Source organism: Mauremys reevesii, linkage group 3, assembly GCF_016161935.1.
Source record: "Mauremys reevesii isolate NIE-2019 linkage group 3, ASM1616193v1, whole genome shotgun sequence".
NCBI classification, from domain to species: Eukaryota; Metazoa; Chordata; order Testudines; family Geoemydidae; genus Mauremys; species Mauremys reevesii.
This window is the reverse complement of record NC_052625.1, coordinates 198,701,554-198,707,870: the sequence shown is the minus strand read 5'-3', so window position 1 is coordinate 198,707,870 and position 6,317 is coordinate 198,701,554. Positions and strand designations below refer to the sequence as shown.

At 42.0% G+C, this 6,317-nt stretch overlaps 1 long non-coding RNA gene across 1 annotated transcript; it reads right to left on the bottom strand.

Annotated features, from left to right (window-relative positions):
- Positions 1–418: 418 nt before the first annotated feature.
- On the bottom strand, positions 419–5,132 carry LOC120399958. Its single transcript, XR_005595423.1, has 3 exons — positions 5,015–5,132; positions 3,406–3,536; positions 419–603 (listed from the first exon to the last, which is right to left on the bottom strand). It is a non-coding gene; the product is annotated as an uncharacterized LOC120399958 (long non-coding RNA).
- Positions 5,133–6,317: the final 1,185 nt, after the last annotated feature.

Here is a 6,317-nt window from a genome sequence, read left to right as displayed (position 1 = left end):
GGTCTGGACACTCAGTCACAAAAGTAACCTCATGATGGGGAGGATTGGGAGGCGAGGAGAGCAGAGGGAGGGTGGACATGCCATGGAGCACTGATGCGGGCATTACACACCATGAAGCCGAGCTGGGACTGAACTGATCTCCTCTGACAACACAAACCAAATGGCTTTTTCAAAGGACCAAGGGAAAGGTCACGATTTATCCATGTGAGCTCCCTGAAACATATAACTATGTATGTCCCCTGGTCTAAGAACACTCCTGGGTGGATTTCACATATGGCAGTGACCATTTATTTTATTTATATGTAGTTAAAATAAAAGAAGGAAGGGATTTTTATGGAAAAAAAATAGCAAAACAGCCCCTGTGTGCAATCAAAACACTCACAGGCATGTCTGCAATATACCACAACCAGCACTACTTTTATTAAAAAGAGAAGAACAAGCTATTAGGGGTGACACAAGGGCTCCCTTGTGGATTTTTTCCAGCTTGCGAGATTCTTGCAGCCCAGATGAAAAGCATTCAAGGGTTCTTAAGCAAGGCGTTGTCTATCAGATTCCCAGAGATCCTGCATTGACAATCTCTGCTGCCATCACTCACTCTGTTTACTGCAAAAAGGGAAGAAACTCTCACATTCTATGTTTATTGCCATTAAAACAAGGACAGTATAATGTTACATTTCAAATTCAAGATAGAGCAGGAATTTCCCCATGATTAAATAGTGTGTTCAGATGTAACTCCAACAGACCGTGCCCAACATCACTTGGGATTGAACCTGGAATTTCTAGAGTTTAATGTATGAGCCTCTACCATATGAGCTAAAAGCCAGTTTTCTTTTAGCTCAGGTTGTAGAACAGATTCAGTCTATCTATTATATTTAAACGTATACTGGCTGGCTTCTGAAGTAAAAATGCTGGACTTCTGAACATGGATCTTCCCACCCTTTGCCCCTAACTCTCCAGTCAAGGAGTCACTTTCTCATTTCCTTATAAAAATCCATCCTAATAACATTCTACACAGTTAAAGTGACAACAGCAACGACAAAAGTCCCTGGGTGATTAAATAAAGAACCCCGGCATATTACCGGAAAGTATAAAAGCGTCTAGAATATGATGTACAATATCATAGAAATGTTCATCAAACTTTCCATTGAGGGAATTAATCAAGATTGTGAATTTTAAAAATATTGACTATCTCTATGATAAAAAGAAAAATGAAACCAAAAATATGTAAGATGCAGAACAATGTGACTCACGTCCGTGTTTAGTTTTCCTTTCAAACACATTTTTGTCCATAACTAAAACTAAAACAATAAAAATTTAATTAGAGGATGAGTATGTTATTCTTAAAGAATGCCTGGACTATTCTGTCTGCCAGCTCACGTAAGCCTAAAGCCTGACCCTATTCAGATGGTACTTCCCTATCTGATGATAATCTCTGTACATATTCAGTGAAGCAGCCAGGTTTGTAGCAGTGCAGTTGCTACCACGGAGCTCCTCTCTTCACCTCTGCTACCTCAAAACTGCCTCTATGGTAATTTAGGCTTGGCCTACACTAGGAAATTTGGTTGGTGTCACTACGTAGCTCAGGAGTATGAAAAATACAAACCCCCAAGTGACACAATGAACAACCACTGGTGAAGACAGCGCTAGGTTGATGGGTGCATTCTCCCATTGACCAACTGCCGGGCAGCTGCATTGCCTACACTGATGGGAGAACCTCTCGCGTTTGTGCAGGTAATGTCTTCGCTCAAGCGCTTTGCCTCAGCTGCAGCAGTGTTGCTGTGCCACTGTAGCAGTTTGGGTGTAAAGAAGAAGCCCAAACTGTCTGGGAAAGCCTCTCACCCCTCCCAACTTCCTCTGTGAGTCCTGTCCCTGCTGTGACATTAATTTGAGCATGCTGGGCACCTTGAACAAGGATAAGGGGAAATCCAGCAGTTAAGAAGACGAGCACAAATAGAATTGACGACCAATAAGCAATGAGACCAAGTTAACTTAATTGTAGGAAACGTCATGTTTAAACCAGTAAAAAGAAATTCCGAGCAATGCTAGCACTGAAGTCACCCAGGTTTGTAACTTCTCTAGAATTCTAAAAGGAGAAATGCAAAGGCACCGAGTATGTACTGAGTTACCTGAAAGACTGAAAGTAGCATCAATCCTTAAAGGCACTAGTGCTTATTGAATTGTATTGCAGAGTGAGCATATCTGATAATTATCAGCGGGGTAGCTGTGTTAGTCTGGATCTGTAAAAGCAGCAAAGAATCCTTTGGTAACGTATAGACTAACAGACGTTTTGGACATGAGCTTTCGTGGGTGAATATCCACTTCCACGAAAGATCATGCTCCAAAACGTCTGTTAATCTATAAGGTGCCACAGGATTCTTTGCTGCTATATCTGATAATATACATGTATGACCCACTGATCAGTGTGTGTTATGAATTCCCCTCGATGGAAGCTGTGAGTTGGTTACAGGCTCCATCTAGAGACTGGCTCTTTTGTTCACTCTGAAGTCACTTGAGCATTTAGCTCTGGAGGGCTCTGCATCAAACCACAGAGTCTTGGTCCCATAAGGCAGGCAGCCTTCACATGTGTGCTGAAAAGTGCTTCTTTCCCACAAAAACACACAGGAGCAATTTTATCCTCAACACGGCTCCCCATGTTTGCAGCTTATGAAAATAGGATCCTTCTGTCAGTCACTGGAAGAGCGACATAACATTTCTGAAAGGCTTAAAAGTATAAGTGTCAATCAGAAGCCATGTTGCTAGTTATTCTAATTTTTCTGTGACAGATGTGATGATTTTATACTGGGAAACGACACACACCCCCTTAAACATAGCTCCATATTTGTACATGTTTCTTTTTGGTAAATTAAGCATTAATGTTGGAAAGAGCAGCCATTTTGATCTCATCAGTGCTGCACAATGATTCAAAGGAGACGCGTCCCCCATACTCTCTCCTGGGAAATATACTTTACTCCTTCCCCGTTGTTTTCCATATTCTTAAATGAAACAACAAGGTGGACATACCCACAGACTGGCCACAGACACTGTCTGTATGACGCCATGTTGACAAACCAGAGGGGCTTCAAAATGGGTGGGGGAGAGTAACTGCAATACATGAGCAGTACATGGCTCACATGTAGCACTGAGCACTATGGAGACACTGGGCTGCTCTGGGTTGTGGACAGACCTTAGGCAGCCTGAGTAAAGCAGCTGTAAGGTTACTCTAACTCTAACATGTAAACCTCAGATAGTCCAGAATCAGGGCAGCACAGAATTTTCCTTTGTCCCATGTCAGGTTAGTGCCATGTGCTCTGATCCAGCAAGGTCATGAAACAGCAGCTATAGAAAGGAGAGACACAAATATTCTGTTTACCCAGTGATGTCTCCCTTGTGTCATCCTGAACTTACCCATCTAGTGCGACAGCAACTCTGCGGAGCATCACACCTTCCAATTGATCTGAAATTGCCGAAACAGTAAAGGCGGCAGAATCCCCCAGCACGTCTACAATCAAAGGGGCTATTGATGATCTGGGTGAATCCTGCACAAAGCAAAAGAGTTTTGATTTTCATTCACACATAAATGTAAACAAGGGTGTTGATTGCAGCATGACAGGCATTTCCCATTAGCTGAATTTCCAATTCACTGAGACAAGACCACGTCAACCCAGTTATCTTCCTGTGCCCCCTTTCACTTGATCTTTGATAATATAGAAATGTCTGTAGTTCTGTGCCCATTCAACGGCTGCTCCTAAGAATTGAACAAAGTGATTTAATTGAGGAGATCTGCTGGTTTCCTAGTTCCATGCTTCAGAACTGTAGCACTGAGCATGGGAGTCCTTCACAGCCCCACATCTGTACAGGATGGAAAGCAAGCAGCTGTCTGCATCACCAACTTCTAAGGGGCAATGGTTTTGCTGCCATGGTTATGACTTGTTCTGATTCGAAACACTGATGTACAAGGCAGTATCATAAATGGTGATTGGCTGAGAAGGGTTAAACCAGCTCAGCACTGGGTTGGGTGACTGGAACTTTCAGAATGAGAAAGGTTTAAACCAGTTCCTTCCAGTCCGAATGCCTGATTTTCAGTGAGACTCGGCACAGACATTCTTGTGAAGATTCAGCACTTGGGAATACTAACTCAATCACCAATTGCCAATCTTAGACATTCCAGACAGGCTGGTCCTTATGAGAATGTGGCCCAAATGTCCTTTAGGATATTAATATTAGACTATTTGAAACTAGATTTTAGCTGTGCTTTCCTTAAAGTATCCACTGTGACATTACCCAGGGTAGAATCTGGACCACTGAACAGCCATATTCCCTGAGTTCTCCAACCTGTGATACTTCCTACACTGCTCCGCTGTGAAAGCAACCACTTCTGGTCCAGCTCACGCATAACCCCTAGCATGGAAAGTCACTCCCAGCTGAATTATAGGAAAAATTCCAGCAAGACACTCCTGAATTATTCTGCAGAGTGTCACCAGCCAATTGTGAGGTGCAAAATACAGAGTCACATCTTTTTTCAGAGTCACGGCTTCCCAGGATGGAGTCACTCATCCTATAACTGTGGCCAACCTTCTTTGTTCCTAGATCTATACATTTCGATTTAGCTGTATGATTGTTAACTTGTACCTAGTGTACCAAGTGATCCAAATCCCTCTCTATGAGTGCCTTGTCCCTTAATTTGTGTCACCTGCTAACTTTATAGGTGATGATTGTGTTGTTTTTTTTTCAGGTCCTTTATAAAAAGTTTTACTAGTATGATGGCAAGAACCAATCCCCGTAGGACTCCATTAGGTAGAACCTTGGTGATAATATTATAGGTCATAGTTCAGCCAAATCTGACTGGATCTTAATAGGTAAATTAAAGACACCTTTCTCACCCCAGGACTATTCTCCAGTTACATGTGAAGTATCTGCTGAAAACCATACAATTTTGATACAGAATTTTTAGAAATCTTAATACAGAATCACTATTGTCCTTCTATATTTTCCCTTCATTTCATTAAGATCTTACCTGGAGAGCTTTGGAGCACCAGGAAAAAGAGAGCAAAGAGCAGGTAGAGAATCTTCATGGCTGAAGTTTGGCTGGGAGCTCAGTGTTGCTGGAGAGAAGACACTGAGAGATAGAGAGGAGATGGAGAGTCTCTATTTATGGGCTACAGGGGATTGTGAAATGCTGATCTGTTGAAATCTTTTTTGAAGCATGTCGCATTTACTAAGTTTGTGCTTCAACCTCTTTATAATTATCATCATAATTATAATTTATACAGCATCATAAATATTCCTGGAGAATTTCAGGAAAACACAGTAGTCAAGTTCCTGCCTTGTGGAAGTTACAATATGGGTATTTACAACTAGCAAACATCTACTGCCTGATCGAAAGCTCTCTAAAAAAATGAAAATCCTCCCATTAAATTGAAATGAGAATCCTTTTGCAGAGAAGAATTTCAGAACACAACCATACCTTGGAAGCATTTATAGTAGGTCATGTGTATTTGTGTATTTGTTTTGTACAATATTTAATCAATATTTTACTTGTATTTAATGAAATTTACTAATTTCATGCTTTATAACCCATTCCAAATACTTTAAAAATCCTTTTTAAGAGAGATTTGTGCCAGGAATCCATGGATTTTTTTCTGTATATCTAAATTGAGGAATTTTACACCTAGCGATGGTGGAAAACTAAGAGGTTTCCCTGTCTTTTTTCCCTCATAACAATCATCAGCCTTAACGAGAACTATCTAAAGTAGAGACTAAAAATGTTGCTGCATCAAACATGGGGAAGCCAGTGGCATTTGCAGGTGCCAAGCACCTCTCAAGATTTGTCTCATTCTTTCAGGACAGAGAGAACAAGGGCTTCAACTGCAGGCAGGGGAAGGTAAGAACATTTCTAAGGGTTCTGTAGAGTTGTATGACACCTCCAAGTTCCCTGGGGGATTCATTCTAACCAGGGTTCAGAGCCTACAAAATACAACCCCCCGAAAAGCTTCACAGACCCCTTCACAGACCAACTGCCATTCACTTTCTTCCTCTTTCCCCCCATTTCCTCCCATTTGGAAGCACCAAATAGAAAAGTGGAGGGGAGTGAATGAAGAATGAGAATCCATGGGGAGGAGGACATCCACAGGGCAATAGGGAGCTGTGACAGGGCTGTGAGCTGTCCCTCTCTTCTCTCACTTAGTGCCCTCTATTTCAACTGTCTCTGTTGTTGGAAGGTGCTGGTCTTCTCACCTGCTACTTTCTCCACAGAGAAAGGTCAAGGGGCACTGGATGTTTCTCTGCTGAGGGGAGACATGAGGAGCAGGCAACTCACC